Source organism: Mobula birostris, chromosome 25 (genome assembly GCF_030028105.1).
Source record: "Mobula birostris isolate sMobBir1 chromosome 25, sMobBir1.hap1, whole genome shotgun sequence".
Taxonomy (NCBI): domain Eukaryota; kingdom Metazoa; phylum Chordata; class Chondrichthyes; order Myliobatiformes; family Myliobatidae; genus Mobula; species Mobula birostris.
In genome coordinates, this window is record NC_092394.1 from 3298670 (window position 1) to 3319684 (window position 21015).

The window sequence follows — 21015 nt, forward strand, 5'->3', positions numbered from 1 at the left end:
TTAGAGAGTGCCCTAACGTTAGAGAGTGCCCTGACGTTAGAGAGTGTCCTGACGTTAGAGAGTGCCCTGACGTTACAGAGTGTCCTGACCTAGGGAGTGCCCTGACGTTAGAGAGTGTCCTGACGTTAGAGTGTCCTGACGTTAGAGTGTCCTGACGTTAGAGAGTGTCCTGACGTTAGAGAGCGTCCTGACGTTAGAGAGCGTCCTGACGTTAGAGTGTCCTGACCTAGAGAGTGCCCTGACGTTAGAGAGTGTCCTGACGTTAGAGAGTGCCCTGACGTAGAGAGCGCCCTGACGTTAGAGAGTGCCCTGACGTTAGAGAGTGCCCTGACGTTAGAGAGTGCCCTGACGTTAGAGAGTGTCCTGACGTTAGAGAGTGCCCTGACGTTAGAGATTGTCCTGACGTTAGAGATTGTCCTGACGTTAGGGATTGTCCTGACGTTAGAGAGTGCCCTGACGTTAGAGAGTGCCCTGACGTTAGAGAGTGCCCTGACGTTAGAGAGTGCCCTGACCTAGAGAGCGCCCTGACCTAGAGAGCGCCCTGACCTAGAGAGCGCCCTGACCTAGAGAGCGTCCTGACGTAGAGAGCGTCCTGACGTTACAGAGTGTCCTGACGTTACAGAGTGTCCTGACGTTAGAGAGCGCCCTGACGTAGAGAGTGCCCTGACGTTAGAGAGTGCCCTGACGTTAGAGAGTGTCCTGACGTTAGAGAGTGTCCTGACGTTAGAGAGTGCCCTGACGTTACAGAGTGTCCTGACCTAGGGAGTGCCCTGACGTTAGAGAGTGCCCTGACGTAGAGAGTGCCCTGACGTTAGAGAGTGCCCTGACGTTAGAGAGTGCCCTGACGTTACAGAGTGCCCTGACGTTACAGAGTGCCCTGACGTTACAGAGCGCCCTGACGTTACAGAGCGCCCTGACGTTAGAGAGCGTCCTGACGTAGAGAGTGTCCTGACGTTAGAGAGTGCCCTGACCTAGAGAGTGCCCTGACGTTACAGAGTGTCCTGACGTTAGAGTGTCCTGACCTAGAGAGTGCCCTGACGTTACAGTGTCCTGACGTTACAGTGTCCTGACGTCAGAGAGTGCCCTGACGTCAGAGAGCGTCCTGACGTAGAGAGGGACCTGACGTAGAGAGTGCCCTGATGTTACAGAGTGTCCTGACGTTAGAGTGTCCTGACCTAGAGAGTGCCCTGATGTTACAGAGTGTCCTGACGTTAGAGTGTCCTGACGTTAGAGTGTCCTGACCTAGAGAGTGCCCTGACGTTACAGTGTCCTGACGTTACAGTGTCCTGACGTTACAGTGTCCTGACGTTAGAGAGTGCCCTGACGTTAGAGAGTGCCCTGACGTTAGAGAGTGCCCTGACGTTAGAGAGTGTCCTGACGTTAGAGAGTGTTCTGACGTTAGAGTGTCCTGACGTTAGAGAGCGCCGTGACGTTAGAGAGTGTCCTGACGTTACAGAGTGCCCTGACGTTACAGAGCGTCCTGACATAGAGAGTGCCCTGACGTTAGAGAGTGCCCTGACGTTAGAGAGTGCCCTGACGTTAGAGAGTGCCCTGACGTTAGAGAGTGCCCTGACGTTAGAGAGTGCCCTGACGTTAGAGAGTGTCCTGACGTTAGAGTGTCCTGACGTTAGAGTGCCCTGACCTAGAGAGTGCCCTGACCTAGAGAGTGTCCTGACGTTACAGAGTGCCCTGACGTTACAGAGTGCCCTGACGTTACAGAGTGCCCTGACGTTACAGAGCGCCCTGACGTTAGAGAGCGTCCTGACGTAGAGAGTGCCCTGATGTTACAGAATGTCCTGACGTTAGAGTGTCCTGACGTTAGAGAGCGTCCTGACGTTAGAGAGCGTCCTGACGTTAGAGAGCCCTGACGTTAGAGTGCCCTGACGTTAGAGTGCCCTGACGTTAGAGTGTCCTGACGTTAGAGTGCCCTGACGTAGAGAGTGCCCTGACGTAGAGAGTGCCCTGACGTTAGAGTGCCCTGACGTTAGAGAGTGCCCTGACGTTAGAGAGTGCCCTGACGTTAGAGAGTGCCCTGACGTTACAGAGCGCCCTGACGTTACAGAGCGCCCTGACGTTAGAGAGCGTCCTGACGTAGAGAGTGTCCTGACGTTAGAGAGTGCCCTGACCTAGAGAGTGCCCTGACGTTACAGAGTGTCCTGACGTTAGAGTGTCCTGACCTAGAGAGTGCCCTGACGTTACAGTGTCCTGACGTTACAGTGTCCTGACGTCAGAGAGTGCCCTGACGTCAGAGAGCGCCCTGACGTCAGAGAGCGCCCTGACGTCAGAGAGCGCCCTGACGTCAGAGAGCGTCCTGACGTCAGAGAGCGTCCTGACGTAGAGAGGGACCTGACGTAGAGAGCGCCCTGACCTAGAGAGTGCCCTGATGTTACAGAGTGTCCTGACGTTAGAGTGTCCTGACCTAGAGAGTGCCCTGATGTTACAGAGTGTCCTGACGTTAGAGTGTCCTGACCTAGAGAGTGTCCTGACCTTACAGTGTCCTGACATTAGAGAGTGTCCTGACGTTAGAGAGTGCCCTGACGTTAGAGAGTGCCCTGACGTTAGAGAGTGTCCTGACGTTACAGAGTGTCCTGACGTTAGAGTGTCCTGACCTAGAGAGTGCCCTGATGTTACAGAGTGTCCTGACGTTACAGTGTCCTGACGTTAGAGAGTGTCCTGACCTTACAGTGTCCTGACATTAGAGAGTGTCCTGACGTTAGAGAGTGCCCTGACGTTAGAGAGTGCCCTGACGTTAGAGAGTGCCCTGACGTTAGAGAGTGTCCTGACGTTACAGAGTGTCCTGACGTTAGAGTGTCCTGACCTAGAGAGTGCCCTGATGTTACAGAGTGTCCTGACGTTACAGTGTCCTGACGTTAGAGAGTGTCCTGACGTTAGAGAGTGTCCTGACGTTAGAGTGCCCTGACGTTAGAGTGCCCTGCCGTTAGAGTGCCCTGACGTTAGAGAGTGCCCTGACCTAGAGAGTGCCCTGACCTAGAGAGTGTCCTGACGTTAGAGTGTCCTGACGTTACAGAGCGTCCTGACCTAGAGAGTGCCCTGACGTTAGAGTGTCCTGACCTAGAGAGTGTCCTGACCTAGAGAGTGCCCTGACGTTAGAGAGTGCCCTGACGTTAGAGAGTGTCCTGACGTTAGAGAGTGCCCTGACGTAGAGAGTGTCCTGACGTTAGAGTGTCCTGACCTAGAGAGTGCCCTGACGTTAGAGAGTGTCCTGACGTTAGAGAGTGCCCTGACGTAGAGAGCGCCCTGACGTTAGAGAGCGCCCTGACGTTAGAGAGTGCCCTGACGTTAGAGAGTGCCCTGACGTTAGAGAGTGCCCTGACGTTAGAGAGTGTCCTGACGTTAGAGAGTGCCCTGACGTTACAGAGTGTCCTGACCTAGGGAGTGCCCTGACGTTAGAGAGTGTCCTGACGTTAGAGTGTCCTGACGTTAGAGTGTCCTGACGTTAGAGAGCGTCCTGACGTTAGAGAGCGTCCTGACGTTAGAGAGCCCTGACGTTAGAGAGCCCTGACGTTAGAGTGCCCTGACGTTAGAGTGCCCTGACGTTAGAGTGCCCTGACGTTAGAGTGCCCTGACGTTAGAGTGCCCTGACGTTAGAGTGCCCTGACGTTAGAGTGTCCTGACGTTAGAGTGTCCTGACGTTAGAGTGCCCTGACGTAGAGAGTGCCCTGACGTAGAGAGTGCCCTGACGTTAGAGAGTGCCCTGACGTTAGAGAGTGCCCTGACGTTACAGAGCGCCCTGACGTTACAGAGCGCCCTGACGTTAGAGAGCGTCCTGACGTAGAGAGTGTCCTGACGTTAGAGAGTGCCCTGACCTAGAGAGTGCCCTGACGTTACAGAGTGTCCTGACGTTAGAGTGTCCTGACCTAGAGAGTGCCCTGACGTTACAGTGTCCTGACGTTACAGTGTCCTGACGTCAGAGAGTGCCCTGACGTCAGAGAGCGCCCTGACGTCAGAGAGCGCCCTGACGTCAGAGAGCGCCCTGACGTCAGAGAGCGTCCTGACGTCAGAGAGCGTCCTGACGTAGAGAGGGACCTGATGTAGAGAGCGCCCTGATGTAGAGAGCGCCCTGACCTAGAGAGTGCCCTGATGTTACAGAGTGTCCTGACGTTAGAGTGTCCTGACCTAGAGAGTGCCCTGATGTTACAGAGTGTCCTGACGTTAGAGTGTCCTGACCTAGAGAGTGCCCTGACGTTACAGTGTCCTGACGTGACAGTGTCCTGACATTAGAGAGTGCCCTGACGTTAGAGAGTGCCCTGACGTTAGAGAGTGTCCTGACGTTAGAGAGTGCCCTGACGTAGAGAGCGCCCTGACGTAGAGAGCGCCCTGACGTAGAGAGCGCCCTGACGTTAGAGAGTGCCCTGACGTTAGAGAGTGCCCTGACGTTAGAGAGTGCCCTGACGTTAGAGAGTGTCCTGACGTTAGAGAGTGCCCTGACGTTACAGAGTGTCCTGACCTAGGGAGTGCCCTGACGTTAGAGAGTGCCCTGACGTTAGAGTGTCCTGACGTTAGAGAGCGTCCTGACGTCAGAGAGCGTCCTGACGTAGAGAGCGTCCTGACGTAGAGAGCGCCCTGACGTAGAGAGCGCCCTGACCTAGAGAGTGCCCTGATGTTACAGAGTGTCCTGACGTTAGAGTGTCCTGACCTAGAGAGTGCCCTGATGTTAGAGTGTCCTGACCTAGAGAGTGCCCTGACGTTAGAGTGTCCTGACGTTAGAGTGTCCTGACCTAGAGAGTGCCCTGACGTTACAGAGTGTCCTGACGTTAGAGTGTCCTGACGTAGAGAGTGCCCTGACGTAGAGAGTGTCCTGACGTTAGAGTGTCCTGACGTTACAGAGCGTCCTGACCTAGAGAGTGCCCTGACGTTAGAGTGTCCTGACCTAGAGAGTGCCCTGACGTTAGAGAGTGCCCTGACGTTAGAGAGTGCCCTGACGTTAGAGAGTGTCCTGACGTTAGAGAGTGCCCTGACGTAGAGAGTGTCCTGACGTTAGAGTGTCCTGACCTAGAGAGTGCCCTGACGTTAGAGAGTGTCCTGACGTTAGAGAGTGCCCTGACGTAGAGAGCGCCCTGACGTTAGAGAGTGCCCTGACGTTAGAGAGTGCCCTGACGTTAGAGAGTGTCCTGACGTTAGAGAGTGCCCTGACGTTACAGAGTGTCCTGACCTAGGGAGTGCCCTGACGTTAGAGAGTGTCCTGACGTTAGAGTGTCCTGACGTTAGAGTGTCCTGACGTTAGAGTGTCCTGACGTTAGAGAGTGTCCTGACGTTAGAGAGCGTCCTGACGTTAGAGTGTCCTGACCTAGAGAGTGCCCTGACGTTAGAGAGTGTCCTGACGTTAGAGAGTGCCCTGACGTAGAGAGCGCCCTGACGTTAGAGAGCGCCCTGACGTTAGAGAGTGCCCTGACGTTAGAGAGTGCCCTGACGTTAGAGAGTGCCCTGACGTTAGAGAGTGTCCTGACGTTAGAGAGTGCCCTGACGTTAGAGATTGTCCTGACGTTAGAGATTGTCCTGACGTTAGGGATTGTCCTGACGTTAGAGTGCCCTGACGTTAGAGAGTGCCCTGACGTTAGAGAGTGCCCTGACCTAGAGAGCGCCCTGACCTAGAGAGCGCCCTGACCTAGAGAGCGTCCTGACGTAGAGAGCGTCCTGACGTAGAGAGCGTCCTGACGTTACAGAGTGTCCTGACGTTACAGAGTGTCCTGACGTTAGAGAGCGCCCTGACGTAGAGAGCGCCCTGACGTAGAGAGTGCCCTGACGTTAGAGAGTGCCCTGACATTAGAGAGTGTCCTGACGTTAGAGAGTGCCCTGACGTTACAGAGTGTCCTGACCTAGGGAGTGCCCTGACGTTAGAGAGTGCCCTGACGTAGAGAGTGCCCTGACGTAGAGAGTGCCCTGACGTAGAGAGTGCCCTGACGTTAGAGCGCCCTGACGTTAGAGAGTGCCCTGACGTTAGAGAGTGCCCTGACGTTACAGAGCGCCCTGACGTTACAGAGCGCCCTGACGTTACAGAGCGCCCTGACGTTAGAGAGCGTCCTGACGTAGAGAGTGCCCTGACGTTACAGAGTGCCCTGACGTTACAGAGTGCCCTGACGTTACAGAGCGCCCTGACGTTAGAGAGCGTCCTGACGTAGAGAGTGTCCTGACGTTAGAGAGTGCCCTGACCTAGAGAGTGCCCTGACGTTACAGAGTGTCCTGACCTAGAGAGTGCCCTGACGTTACAGTGTCCTGACGTCAGAGAGTGCCCTGACGTCAGAGAGCGTCCTGACGTGAGAGGGACCTGACGTAGAGAGTGCCCTGATGTTACAGAGTGTCCTGACGTTAGAGTGTCCTGACCTAGAGAGTGCCCTGATGTTACAGAGTGTCCTGACGTTAGAGTGTCCTGACGTTAGAGTGTCCTGACCTAGAGAGTGCCCTGACGTTACAGTGTCCTGACGTTACAGTGTCCTGACGTTAGAGAGTGCCCTGACGTTAGAGAGTGTCCTGACGTTAGAGAGTGTCCTGACGTTAGAGAGTGTCCTGACGTTAGAGAGTGTTCTGACGTTAGAGTGTCCTGACGTTAGAGAGCGCCGTGACGTTAGAGAGTGTCCTGACGTTACAGAGTGCCCTGACGTTACAGAGCGTCCTGACATAGAGAGTGCCCTGACATTAGAGAGTGCCCTGACGTTAGAGAGTGTCCTGACGTTAGAGAGTGTCCTGACGTTAGAGTGTCCTGACGTTAGAGTGCCCTGACCTAGAGAGTGCCCTGACCTAGAGAGTGCCCTGACGTTACAGAGTGCCCTGACGTTACAGAGTGTCCTGACGTTACAGAGTGTCCTTTTTTTTTTTTTTTTTTTTCTGCAGACTTCCTCACTTTTATTAATATTCAGTAGATGTTCTTTGCTACTCCCTGAACTGGTGATGAAAGTCCATGGGTATTGTAATTTTAAAAAAAATACACTTCAGCTAAAGAAATACAAATGAAACCTTCTGTCAATCTCAAATGTTAACTGTTTCCCTCTCCTGTTGAGGTCCAGCACTTTCTATTTGATTTCAGTATCTGTAGGTTTTGATTATCTTCATTTCCTCCGCAGTACGTTTCCGCGTCTCTCTCCGCGCATGCCCACGGGGAGCACAGAGCGAGAAGCTCCGCGAGCAGCAGAGCGAGGTCCCACCGCGGCCGCGAGCCCATGGTCGATCCTCGCGCTGATCTAACCGTCTCCCACAGAAGAGGGCGGAGCGACCTGTCAGAGCGAAAAGTTTCTCCTCCTGAGCCTGTACGCGAAGACTGACTCCTGACGTTAGAGAGTGCCCTGACGTTAGAGAGCGTCCTGACCTAGAGAGTGCCCTGACCTAGAGAGTGTCCTGACGTTACAGAGTGTCCTGACGTTACAGAGTGTCCTGACGTTACAGAGTGTCCTGACGTAGAGAGCGTCCTGACGTAGAGAGCGCCCTGACGTTACAGAGTGTCCTGACGTTACAGAGTGTCCTGACGTTAGAGATTGTCCTGACGTTAGAGATTGTCCTGACGTTAGAGATTGTCCTGACGTTAGAGAGTGTCCTGACGTTAGAGAGTGTCCTGACGTTAGAGAGTGTCCTGACGTTAGAGAGCGCCCTGACGTAGAGAGCGCCCTGACGTTAGAGAGTGTCCTGACGTTACAGAGTGCCCTGACGTTACAGAGCGTCCTGACATAGAGAGTGCCCTGACGTTAGAGAGTGCCCTGACGTTAGAGAGTGTCCTGACGTTAGAGTGCCCTGACCTAGAGAGTGCCCTGACCTAGAGAGTGCCCTGACCTAGAGAGTGCCCTGACCTAGAGAGTGCCCTGACCTAGAGAGTGCCCTGACGTTACAGAGTGTCCTGACGTAGAGCGCGTCCTGACGTAGAGAGCGCCCTGACGTAGAGAGCGCCCTGACGTTAGAGATTGTCCTGACGTTAGAGATTGTCCTGACGTTAGAGTGCCCTGACGTTAGAGAGTGTCCTGACGTTAGAGAGTGCCCTGACGTTAGAGAGTGTCCTGACCTAGAGAGTGTCCTGACCTAGAGAGTGCCCTGACCTAGAGAGTGCCCTGACCTAGAGAGTGCCCTGACCTAGAGAGTGCCCTGACCTAGAGAGTGCCCTGACCTAGAGAGTGTCCTGACGTTACAGAGCGTCCTGACGTAGAGAGCGTCCTGACGTAGAGAGCGCCCTGACGTTACAGAGCGCCCTGACGTTACAGAGCGTCCTGACGTTACAGAGTGTCCTGACGTTACAGAGTGTCCTGACGTTAGAGAGTGTCCTGACGTTAGAGAGTGTCCTGACGTTAGAGAGCGCCCTGACGTAGAGAGCGCCCTGACGTAGAGAGCGCCGTGACGTTAGAGAGTGTCCTGACGTTACAGAGTGCCCTGACGTTACAGAGCGTCCTGACGTAGAGAGTGCCCTGACGTTAGAGAGTGCCCTGACGTTAGAGAGTGTCCTGACGTTAGAGAGTGTCCTGACGTTAGAGAGTGTCCTGACGTTAGAGTGCCCTGACCTGGAGAGTGCCCTGACCTAGAGAGTGCCCTGACCTAGAGAGTGCCCTGACCTAGAGAGTGCCCTGACCTAGAGAGTGTCCTGACGTTACAGAGTGTCCTGACGTAGAGCGCGTCCTGACGTAGAGAGCGCCCTGACGTAGAGAGCACCCTGACGTTAGAGATTATCCTGACGTTAGAGATTGTCCTGACGTTAGAGTGCCCTGACGTTAGAGAGTGCCCTGACGTTAGAGAGTGCCCTGACGTTAGAGAGTGTCCTGACCTAGAGAGTGCCCTGACCTAGAGAGTGCCCTGACCTAGAGAGTGTCCTGACGTTACAGAGTGTCCTGACGTTACAGAGCGTCCTGACGTAGAGAGCGTCCTGACGTAGAGAGCGCCCTGACGTTACAGAGTGTCCTGACGTTACAGAGTGTCCTGACGTTAGAGATTGTCCTGACGTTAGAGTGCCCTGACGTTAGAGAGTGCCCTGACGTTAGAGTGCCCTGACGTTACAGAGTGTCCTGACGTTAGAGTGTCCTGACGTTAGAGTGCCCTGACGTTACAGAGTGTCCTGACGTTACAGAGTGCCCTGACGTTACAGAGTGCCCTGACGTTACAGAGTGCCCTGACGTTACAGAGTGCCCTGACGTTACAGAGTGTCCTGACGTTAGAGAGCGTCCTGACGTAGGGAGTGCCATGACGTTACAGAGTGCCCTGACGTTACAGAGTGTCCTGACGTAGAGAGCGCCCTGACGTAGAGAGCGCCCTGACGTAGAGAGCGCCCTGACCAAGAGAGCGCCCTGACCAAGAGAGCGCCCTGACGTTACAGAGTGTCCTGACGTTAGAGATTGTCCTGACGTTAGAGATTGTCCTGACGTTAGAGAGTGCCCTGACGTTAGAGAGTGTTCTGACGTAGAGTGCCCTGACGTTAGAGAGTGCCCTGACGTTAGAGTGTCCTGACGTTAGAGAGTGTCCTGACGTTAGAGTGCCCTGACGTTACAGAGTGCCCTGACGTTACAGAGTGCCCTGACGTAGAGAGTGCCCTAACGTAGAGAGTGCCCTGACGTTAGAGAGTGCCCTGACGTTAGAGAGTGTCCTGACGTTAGAGAGTGTCCTGACGTTAGAGTGCCCTGACCTAGAGAGTGCCCTGACCTAGAGAGTGTCCTGACGTTACAGAGCGTCCTGACGTAGAGAGCGTCCTGACGTAGAGAGCGCCCTGACGTTACAGAGTGTCCTGACGTTAGAGATTGTCCTGACGTTAGAGATTGTCCTGACGTTAGAGAGTGTCCTGACGTTAGAGAGTGCCCTGACGTTAGAGAGTGTCCTGACGTTAGAGTGTCCTGACGTTAGAGAGCGCCCTGACGTAGAGAGCGCCGTGACGTTAGAGAGTGTCCTGACGTTACAGAGTGCCCTGATGTTAGAGAGCGTCCTGACGTAGAGAGTGCCCTGACGTTAGAGAGTGCCCTGACGTTAGAGAGTGCCCTGACGTTAGAGAGTGTCCTGACGTTAGCGTGCCCTGACCTAGAGAGTGCCCTGACCTAGAGAGTGCCCTGACCTAGAGAGTGCCCTGACCTAGAGAGTGTCCTGACGTTACAGAGTGTCCTGACGTAGAGCGCGTCCTGACGTAGAGAGCGCCCTGACGTAGAGAGCGCCCTGACGTTAGAGATTATCCTGACGTTAGAGATTGTCCTGACGTTAGAGTGCCCTGACGTTAGAGAGTGCCCTGACGTTAGAGAGTGCCCTGACGTTAGAGAGTGTCCTGACCTAGAGAGTGCCCTGACCTAGAGAGTGCCCTGACCTAGAGAGTGCCCTGACCTAGAGAGTGCCCTGACCTAGAGAGTGTCCTGACGTTACAGAGTGTCCTGACGTAGAGAGCGTCCTGACGTAGAGAGCGTCCTGACGTAGAGAGCGTCCTGACGTAGAGAGCGCCCTGACGTAGAGAGCGCCCTGACGTTACAGAGTGTCCTGACGTTACAGAGTGTCCTGACGTTAGAGATTGTCCTGACGTTAGAGTGCCCTGACGTTAGAGAGTGCCCTGACGTTAGAGTGCCCTGACGTTACAGAGTGTCCTGACTTTAGAGTGTCCTGACGTTAGAGTGTCCTGACGTTAGAGTGCCCTGACGTTAGAGTGCCCTGACGTTACAGAGTGTCCTGACGTTAGAGAGCGTCCTGATGTAGAGAGTGCCTTGACGTTAGAGAGTGCCCTGACGTTAGAGAGTGTCCTGACGTAGAGTGCCCTGACGTTAGAGAGTGCCCTGACGTTAGAGAGTGTCCTGACGTAGAGTGCCCTGACGTTAGAGAGTGCCCTGACGTTAGAGAGTGCCCTGACGTTAGAGAGTGCCCTGACGTTAGAGTGTCCTGACGTTAGAGAGCGCCCTGACGTCAGAGAGCGCCCTGACGTAGAGAGCGCCCTGACGTAGAGAGCGCCCTGACGTCAGAGAGCGCCCTGACGGTAGAGAGCGCCCTGACGGTAGAGAGCGCCCTGACGGTAGAGAGCGCCCTGATGGTAGAGAGCGTCCTGACATTACAGAGCGTCCTGACATAGAGAGTGCCCTGACGTTACAGTGTCCTGACGTTACAGTGTCCTGACGTTAGAGAGTGCCCTGACGTTAGAGAGTGCCCTGACGTTAGAGAGTGTCCTGACGTTAGAGAGTGTCCTGACGTTAGAGAGTGTCCTGACGTTAGAGAGTGTCCTGACGTTAGAGAGTGTTCTGACGTTAGAGTGTCCTGACGTTAGAGAGCGCCGTGACGTTAGAGAGTGTCCTGACGTTACAGAGTGCCCTGACGTTACAGAGCGTCCTGACATAGAGAGTGCCCTGACGTTAGAGAGTGCCCTGACGTTAGAGAGTGTCCTGACGTTAGAGAGTGTCCTGACGTTAGAGTGTCCTGACGTTAGAGTGTCCTGACGTTAGAGTGCCCTGACCTAGAGAGTGCCCTGACCTAGAGAGTGCCCTGACGTTACAGAGTGCCCTGACGTTACAGAGTGCCCTGACGTTACAGAGTGTCCTGACGTTACAGAGTGTCCTTTTTTTTTTTTTTTTTTTCTGCAGACTTCCTCACTTTTATTAATATTCAGTAGATGTTCTTTGCTACTCCCTGAACTGGTGATGAAAGTCCATGGGTATTGTAATTTTAAAAAAAATACACTTCAGCTAAAGAAATACAAATGAAACCTTCTGTCAATCTCAAATGTTAACTGTTTCCCTCTCCTGTTGAGGTCCAGCACTTTCTATTTGATTTCAGTATCTGTAGGTTTTGATTATCTTCATTTCCTCCGCAGTACGTTTCCGCGTCTCTCTCCGCGCATGCCCACGGGGAGCACAGAGCGAGAAGCTCCGCGAGCAGCAGAGCGAGGTCCCACCGCGGCCGCGAGCCCATGGTCGATCCTCGCGCTGATCTAACCGTCTCCCACAGAAGAGGGCGGAGCGACCTGTCAGAGCGAAAAGTTTCTCCTCCTGAGCCTGTACGCGAAGACTGACTCCTGACGTTAGAGAGTGCCCTGACGTTAGAGAGCGTCCTGACCTAGAGAGTGCCCTGACCTAGAGAGTGTCCTGACGTTACAGAGTGTCCTGACGTTACAGAGTGTCCTGACGTTACAGAGTGTCCTGACGTAGAGAGCGTCCTGACGTAGAGAGCGCCCTGACGTTACAGAGTGTCCTGACGTTACAGAGTGTCCTGACGTTAGAGATTGTCCTGACGTTAGAGATTGTCCTGACGTTAGAGATTGTCCTGACGTTAGAGAGTGTCCTGACGTTAGAGAGTGTCCTGACGTTAGAGAGTGTCCTGACGTTAGAGAGCGCCCTGACGTAGAGAGCGCCCTGACGTTAGAGAGTGTCCTGACGTTACAGAGTGCCCTGACGTTACAGAGCGTCCTGACATAGAGAGTGCCCTGACGTTAGAGAGTGCCCTGACGTTAGAGAGTGTCCTGACGTTAGAGTGCCCTGACCTAGAGAGTGCCCTGACCTAGAGAGTGCCCTGACCTAGAGAGTGCCCTGACCTAGAGAGTGCCCTGACGTTACAGAGTGTCCTGACGTAGAGCGCGTCCTGACGTAGAGAGCGCCCTGACGTAGAGAGCGCCCTGACGTTAGAGATTGTCCTGACGTTAGAGATTGTCCTGACGTTAGAGTGCCCTGACGTTAGAGAGTGTCCTGACGTTAGAGAGTGCCCTGACGTTAGAGAGTGCCCTGACCTAGAGAGTGTCCTGACCTAGAGAGTGTCCTGACCTAGAGAGTGCCCTGACCTAGAGAGTGCCCTGACCTAGAGAGTGCCCTGACCTAGAGAGTGCCCTGACCTAGAGAGTGTCCTGACGTTACAGAGCGTCCTGACGTAGAGAGCGTCCTGACGTAGAGAGCGCCCTGACGTTACAGAGCGCCCTGACGTTACAGAGCGTCCTGACGTTACAGAGTGTCCTGACGTTACAGAGTGTCCTGACGTTAGAGAGTGTCCTGACGTTAGAGAGTGTCCTGACGTTAGAGAGCGCCCTGACGTAGAGAGCGCCCTGACGTAGAGAGCGCCGTGACGTTAGAGAGTGTCCTGACGTTACAGAGTGCCCTGACGTTACAGAGCGTCCTGACGTAGAGAGTGCCCTGACGTTAGAGAGTGCCCTGACGTTAGAGAGTGTCCTGACGTTAGAGAGTGTCCTGACGTTAGAGAGTGTCCTGACGTTAGAGAGTGTCCTGACGTTAGAGTGCCCTGACCTGGAGAGTGCCCTGACCTAGAGAGTGCCCTGACCTAGAGAGTGCCCTGACCTAGAGAGTGCCCTGACCTAGAGAGTGTCCTGACGTTACAGAGTGTCCTGACGTAGAGCGCGTCCTGACGTAGAGAGCGCCCTGACGTAGAGAGCACCCTGACGTTAGAGATTATCCTGACGTTAGAGATTGTCCTGACGTTAGAGTGCCCTGACGTTAGAGAGTGCCCTGACGTTAGAGAGTGCCCTGACGTTAGAGAGTGTCCTGACCTAGAGAGTGCCCTGACCTAGAGAGTGCCCTGACCTAGAGAGTGTCCTGACGTTACAGAGTGTCCTGACGTTACAGAGCGTCCTGACGTAGAGAGCGTCCTGACGTAGAGAGCGCCCTGACGTTACAGAGTGTCCTGACGTTACAGAGTGTCCTGACGTTAGAGATTGTCCTGACGTTAGAGTGCCCTGACGTTAGAGAGTGCCCTGACGTTAGAGTGCCCTGACGTTACAGAGTGTCCTGACGTTAGAGTGTCCTGACGTTAGAGTGCCCTGACGTTACAGAGTGTCCTGACGTTACAGAGTGCCCTGACGTTACAGAGTGCCCTGACGTTACAGAGTGCCCTGACGTTACAGAGTGCCCTGACGTTACAGAGTGTCCTGACGTTAGAGAGCGTCCTGACGTAGGGAGTGCCATGACGTTACAGAGTGCCCTGACGTTACAGAGTGTCCTGACGTAGAGAGCGCCCTGACGTAGAGAGCGCCCTGACGTAGAGAGCGCCCTGACCAAGAGAGCGCCCTGACCAAGAGAGCGCCCTGACGTTACAGAGTGTCCTGACGTTAGAGATTGTCCTGACGTTAGAGATTGTCCTGACGTTAGAGATTGTCCTGACGTTAGAGAGTGCCCTGACGTTAGAGAGTGTTCTGACGTAGAGTGCCCTGACGTTAGAGAGTGCCCTGACGTTAGAGTGTCCTGACGTTAGAGAGTGTCCTGACGTTAGAGTGCCCTGACGTTACAGAGTGCCCTGACGTTACAGAGTGCCCTGACGTAGAGAGTGCCCTAACGTAGAGAGTGCCCTGACGTTAGAGAGTGCCCTGACGTTAGAGAGTGTCCTGACGTTAGAGAGTGTCCTGACGTTAGAGTGCCCTGACCTAGAGAGTGCCCTGACCTAGAGAGTGTCCTGACGTTACAGAGCGTCCTGACGTAGAGAGCGTCCTGACGTAGAGAGCGCCCTGACGTTACAGAGTGTCCTGACGTTAGAGATTGTCCTGACGTTAGAGATTGTCCTGACGTTAGAGAGTGTCCTGACGTTAGAGAGTGCCCTGACGTTAGAGAGTGTCCTGACGTTAGAGTGTCCTGACGTTAGAGAGCGCCCTGACGTAGAGAGCGCCGTGACGTTAGAGAGTGTCCTGACGTTACAGAGTGCCCTGATGTTAGAGAGCGTCCTGACGTAGAGAGTGCCCTGACGTTAGAGAGTGCCCTGACGTTAGAGAGTGCCCTGACGTTAGAGAGTGTCCTGACGTTAGCGTGCCCTGACCTAGAGAGTGCCCTGACCTAGAGAGTGCCCTGACCTAGAGAGTGTCCTGACGTTACAGAGTGTCCTGACGTAGAGCGCGTCCTGACGTAGAGAGCGCCCTGACGTAGAGAGCGCCCTGACGTTAGAGATTATCCTGACGTTAGAGATTGTCCTGACGTTAGAGTGCCCTGACGTTAGAGAGTGCCCTGACGTTAGAGAGTGCCCTGACGTTAGAGAGTGTCCTGACCTAGAGAGTGCCCTGACCTAGAGAGTGCCCTGACCTAGAGAGTGCCCTGACCTAGAGAGTGTCCTGACGTTACAGAGTGTCCTGACGTAGAGAGCGTCCTGACGTAGAGAGCGTCCTGACGTAGAGAGCGCCCTGACGTAGAGAGCGCCCTGACGTTACAGAGTGTCCTGACGTTACAGAGTGTCCTGACGTTAGAGATTGTCCTGACGTTAGAGTGCCCTGACGTTAGAGAGTGCCCTGACGTTAGAGTGCCCTGACGTTACAGAGTGTCCTGACTTTAGAGTGTCCTGACGTTAGAGTGTCCTGACGTTAGAGTGTCCTGACGTTAGAGTGCCCTGACGTTACAGAGTGTCCTGACGTTAGAGAGCGTCCTGATGTAGAGAGTGCCTTGACGTTAGAGAGTGCCCTGACGTTAGAGAGTGTCCTGACGTAGAGTGCCCTGACGTTAGAGAGTGCCCTGACGTTAGAGAGTGTCCTGACGTAGAGTGCCCTGACGTTAGAGAGTGCCCTGACGTTAGAGAGTGCCCTGACGTTAGAGTGTCCTGACGTTAGAGAGCGCCCTGACGTCAGAGAGCGTCCTGACGTCAGAGAGCGCCCTGACGTAGAGAGCGCCCTGACGTAGAGAGCGCCCTGACGTCAGAGAGCGCCCTGACGGTAGAGAGCGCCCTGACGGTAGAGAGCGCCCTGACGGTAGAGAGCGCCCTGATGGTAGAGAGCGTCCTGACATTAGAGAGCGTCCTGACGTAGAGAGCGACCTGACGTAGAGAGCGACCTGACGTAGAGAGTGCCCTGACGTTAGAGAGTGCCCTGACGTTAGGGAGCGTCCTGACGTTAGAGGGTGCCCTGACGTCAGAGAGTGCCCTGACGTCAGAGAGTGCCCTGACGTAGAGAGTGTCCTGACGTAGAGAGTGTCCTGACGTCAGAGAGTGCCCTGACGTAGAGATCGCCCTGACGTAGAGAGCGTCCTGACGTCAGAGAGCGCCCTGACGGTAGAGAGTGCCCTGATGGTAGAGAGCGCCCTGATGGTAGAGAGTGCCCTGACATTAGAGAGCGCCCTGACGTAGAGAGTGTCCTGACATTAGCCAGGACTGGTTTGGTGCAGCATCCTCTTACTGTGTACGAAAACTACAGGGAACAGTCAGCTCAGCTGGAAAGGTCATTGGCTACAGCTGACGGTCACTGCAGGAATGGTATGTGTTCAGGACAAAGAAGCGGGCAGGAAAAATCATTGCAGGCACTACCCACCCTGCAAACTACCTTTTCCTACAGCTCCCTTCCAGAAAGTGCAATAGGGCTGTTAAAATCTTCACACCATATTGAAAAGTTTCTTCCCCTCTCAGCTAGTCTGATCAACCGTTCTAGTTAGCCCCCTCCCAATCCACCCCTCTATTCTACCCCGTCACTGTAAACACTTTCAATGCTGAGTATTTATCCTGCTGTTTCCATTGTAAATGCTGAGTATTTATTGAACTAATACTGAGTGGTATAACTTGAAGCTGATTGGAGGGGAACATAGGTGGGGCGGGGGGTGTCCGAACTAAGTTTTTTACACAGAGAGTGCTGAGTGTGTGGAACATCTTGCCAGAGGTGGTGGTAGAGGCAAATAAATTAGGGATATTTAAGAGACTCTTAGATAGGTCCATGGAGGATAGAAAGATCAAAGTATTTATTCTCAAAGTATGTAGACTCTATACCACCTTGAGATTCATCTTCTTGTCCAGAACAAAGACCCAATGGAACCCATTGAAAACCCAAAGAATGTCAAACACCCAGTGTGTGGAGAAACAAACAAATTGTGCAAACAAAAAACAAGTAAACATAACACACAGAACATGAACTGTAGGGTCCACAGTCCCAGAGCCAGTTCAGTACTGAGGAGAGTGAAACCAGTCCAGGAGCCCGATGGCTACAGGCCACAGCCACAACCAGTTCTGCTCTGAAGTGCAAGTCAAATTGGGTAAATAGTTTAAAAAAAGGAAAGGAAAGCACATGGAAGGTGAACTGCAAAGACTCCGGAAGTCCCTGAAATGATGGTGATGTTGGAGGGAATGGTTAGATGGATCTCAGAGTAAGTTAAGCAGTCGGTAAAAGATCACGGGCTGAAGGGCGTGTTCTCTGTTCGAGGTTGCTGTTATAGACTTTGGCGTGGCTGTCACAGTGTTGCACACAGTTAAAGTCCCCCTGTTACAGCTAGACATCATGACATTGGAAATCATGCAAACTCCTGGCAATTAGATACATTTTAATATACAAATTAAAATCGGACAATATAGATTGAGTAGACAGCCAGAGAGAGTGTTTCCCAGGTTGGAAATGGCTAATACCAGGGGGCATAATTTTATGGTGATTGGAGGAAAGTAATGGGGGGACGTCAGGTTTTTTACACAGAGTTGTGTGTGTGTGTGTGTGTGTGTGTGTGTGTGTGTGTGTGTGAAACGTTAGGGACATTTAGGAGACTCTGGGATAGGTACATGGAGATAGAAAAATCTTCTGTGAATTGTACCTGACTGCACATGGCACAAATTCCACATTGGACATCAGTTTTATCTGGGATAGTTATCTTCCGCAAATGTCAGGTTTAAACTCCGATTAACTTACATTTATCAGATATACAGGGGCAAGCAGGGCAAGGAAATCAAGACCTCCCCACCACCCCAAAACAGGCTAAAGTGGAACTCCTGCAACAACAGTCCCGCGAGTAAAAGGCCCGAAACACTCAAATAATTTTACTGGAGGGGCAACGGATTAAAGGATCAACATGGAACAACAGGGCAGTGAAAGGGGCACTTTGCCAATCCATCTGCCTACACACAGTCTGTCTCTGTTCACGGCCGGTCCAAGTGGCTGTTAAACCCTGCAGGAAGTGCATGTGTTGATGGATGGCGAGGTGGAGATACGTCCCCACCGGAGAAGGTGTGTGATGATCCTTCCCTCCACTCACCCGCAGGTCACCCTGGGGCAGTGTACCCCCCGATCAGGGTCAGGTGAAGCCGGTGAGGGGGCGGTTGTGTGCACATCACGTCGTGGTTCTGTGGCCACTGACGCCAGGCAGACGAGGGTTGATAATGGCTGCGGCCCAGAAGAAGGCCAATATTCTATAGAAAAACTTGCCAAGACTATCATGGTCACGTAAGGAGCGTGACCACCTGCGTCACACGACACAGCACGTATTGAATGAATGATACATGCTTTGATATTACATTTACTTTGAGCCTCTCCTTACAGTTGCTGCTCTGCAATCCAGGCAGCATCCTGGTGAACCACTTTGGCAAAGCCGCCACACTCTTCCTGTCGTGTGGCAACCTGAACTGCACACAGTCCTCCAGACACAGCCAAACCAAAAGTTTTATGCACTTACAACAGGACTTTATACTTAGTGCCTCTACCAATGAAAGCAGGAATGTCCTACGCCTTCTTTGTCACCCTGACTACTTGGCGCTGTGGAGCGCCACCTCAAGATCTTTCTGTTCATCTCCGAAGGGTTCTGTCATTTACTGTCTATTTTACTCTAATATTTGACCTTCCAAAGTTGTCTGGATTAAACTGCATCTGCCATTTCCTTGCCCATATTACCAACAGATCTACATCCCATTGAGTCCTGAGAATTGTTTCCTCACTATCGGCAATTCGGCCAATTTCTGTGTAATCTGCAAACGTATCCATCAACCTGACTGAAACAGAGGTCCAGGCACTGATCCCTGTGGATCACCATCGCTTAAACCCTTTCCCCACACTCTCTGTCTTCTGTTGTTGTGCCAGCTTTGAATCCTTTCTACCAAGTCACCATGAATCCAATGTGTTTTAATCTCCTGGATCAGCCCACCGTAATGGAGGCTGTCACGAGATTTATCAGATTCAGATTCGTTTATTTATCACATCTGTATCAAAACATGAATGCTGCCGACTGGCACATTCTCGGCCACACGGCTGCAGGAGTACGTGCTGAAGGACGCGCTGAAACTTGGTGCAGACACCGCAAGGGCCCGGTGGGGGAGGACCGCGGTTTAGGGTTCTTCTCCCGCGGGAGTGGGAGGGGCCGGGGGCGGGGAGTATACCCCTCAACAATGGTGTGGAAATGTGAAACAACAGAGTGCCACGTAGGTGGCTAAAAGTGTGGAAATGTAAAGCCTGTAATGGAAACATCTGTAAAGGATTGACAGTCATTGAATGGTTTATTGTACATAATTTTATTTTTGAATGAAGTATATTTTGAAATTTAAAAGATCTGTATTGAAGCATATAGTGAAATGCATTGTTTGCATTCACAACCAACACGCCCAAGATGTGCTGGGGGCAGCCCGCAAGGGTTGTCACACATTTGATGCCAACAGAACATACCCACAATGCTCAGCAGAACAACATAAACAACAACACAAACTCCACCCACAATGCTCATAACAATGTAAACAACAACAGCACAAACCCCTTTGCTCCCTCTCTCCACCCGCTCGCTCACACACACGACAGGGTTCCCACCCCAGGACAGGCAGGCTCTGGGCCTTCGGCCTGCAGTGGTCTCAGACATGTTGACATCGAGTCTCTGGTTTCTGGGCTCACTGATTTCAGTATTCGACGTTTGAGTTTCAACCTTTGATATTACCCTTAACACTTGATGATCGTGGGAGTTGGAACTGTGGGCTCACACAGACCTCTGACCCTGGAATTCGCTGACCTGGGGGGACTTAGCAACCTGAAGGTTCAACAGTCCTTGTCAACTGGACCTGCTGACCTTGGTCACTGAACACAGGGCCGGGTGGTCTTTGTCCACAGCACCTGCTGACCCAACATACGCCCACGAGGATTGCCAGTGTTCAACTCCAACCTGGACTCCAGGCATGGGCCCCTGCACCAGATTGCTCATTTACTGCCCTAACCTCTAACCCCCCACATCCCTGTCCCTAAACCCTAATCTGACCTCTAACTCCCGTCACCCCTGACCTGTCCCCTAACTCCCCGTCACCCCTGACCTGTCCTCTAACCCCCCACATCCCTGTCCCTAAACCCTAATCTGACCTCTAACTCCCGTCACCCCTGACCTGTCCCCTAACTCCCCATTACCCCTGACCTGTCCTCTAACCCCCCACATCCCTGTCCCTAAACCCTAATCTGACCTCTAACTCCCGTCACCCCTGACCTGTCCTCTAACTCCCCGTCACCCCTGACCTGTCCCCTAACTCCCCATTACCCCTGACCTGTCCTCTAACTCCCCGTCACCCCTGACCTGTCCCCTAACTCCTGTCACCCCTGACCTGTCCTCTAACTCCTGTCACCCCTGACCTGTCCCCTAACTCCCCATTACCCCTGACCTGTCCTCTAACTCCCCGTCACCCCTGACCTGTCCCCTAACTCCTGTCACCCCTGACCTGTCCTCTAACTCCCCGTCACCCCTGACCTGTCCCCTAACTCCCCATTACCCCTGACCTGTCCTCTAACTCCCCGTCACCCCTGACCTGTCCCCTAACTCCTGTCACCCCTGACCTGTCCTCTAACTCCCCGTCACCCCTGACCTGTCCCCTAACTCCCCATTACCCCTGACCTGTCCCCTAACTCCCCGTCACCCCTGACCTGTCCCCTAACTCCTCGTCACCCCTGACCTGTCCCCTAACTCCCCATTACCCCTGACCTGTCCCCTAACTCCCCATTACCCCTGACCTGTCCTCTAACTCCCCGTCACCCCTGACCTGTCCCCTAACTCCCCATTACCCCTGACCTGTCCTCTAACTCCCCGTCACCCCTGACCTGTCCCCTAACTCCTGTCACCCCTGACCTGTCCTCTAACTCCCCGTCACCCCTGACCTGTCCCCTAACTCCCCATTACCCCTGACCTGTCCTCTAACTCCCCGTCACCCCTGACCTGTCCCCTAACTCCTGTCACCCCTGACCTGTCCTCTAACTCCCCGTCACCCCTGACCTGTCCCCTAACTCCCCATTACCCCTGACCTGTCCTCTAACTCCCCGTCACCCCTGACCTGTCCCCTAACTCCTGTCACCCCTGACCTGTCCTCTAACTCCCCGTCACCCCTGACCTGTCCCCTAACTCCCCATTACCCCTGACCTGTCCCCTAACTCCTGTCACCCCTGACCTGTCCTCTAACTCCCCGTCA

General features: G+C 53.5%; 1 long non-coding RNA gene across 1 annotated transcript in view; it reads left to right on the top strand.

Moving 5' to 3' along the window:
- Positions 1–18901, top strand: part of LOC140187471 (uncharacterized) — a 33611-nt gene extending 14710 nt beyond the window's left edge. The window contains exon 3 of the long non-coding RNA XR_011883102.1: positions 17519–18901. This is a non-coding gene — a long non-coding RNA (uncharacterized lncRNA). The remainder of the gene's footprint in view (positions 1–17518) is intronic.
- Positions 18902–21015: the final 2114 nt, after the last annotated feature.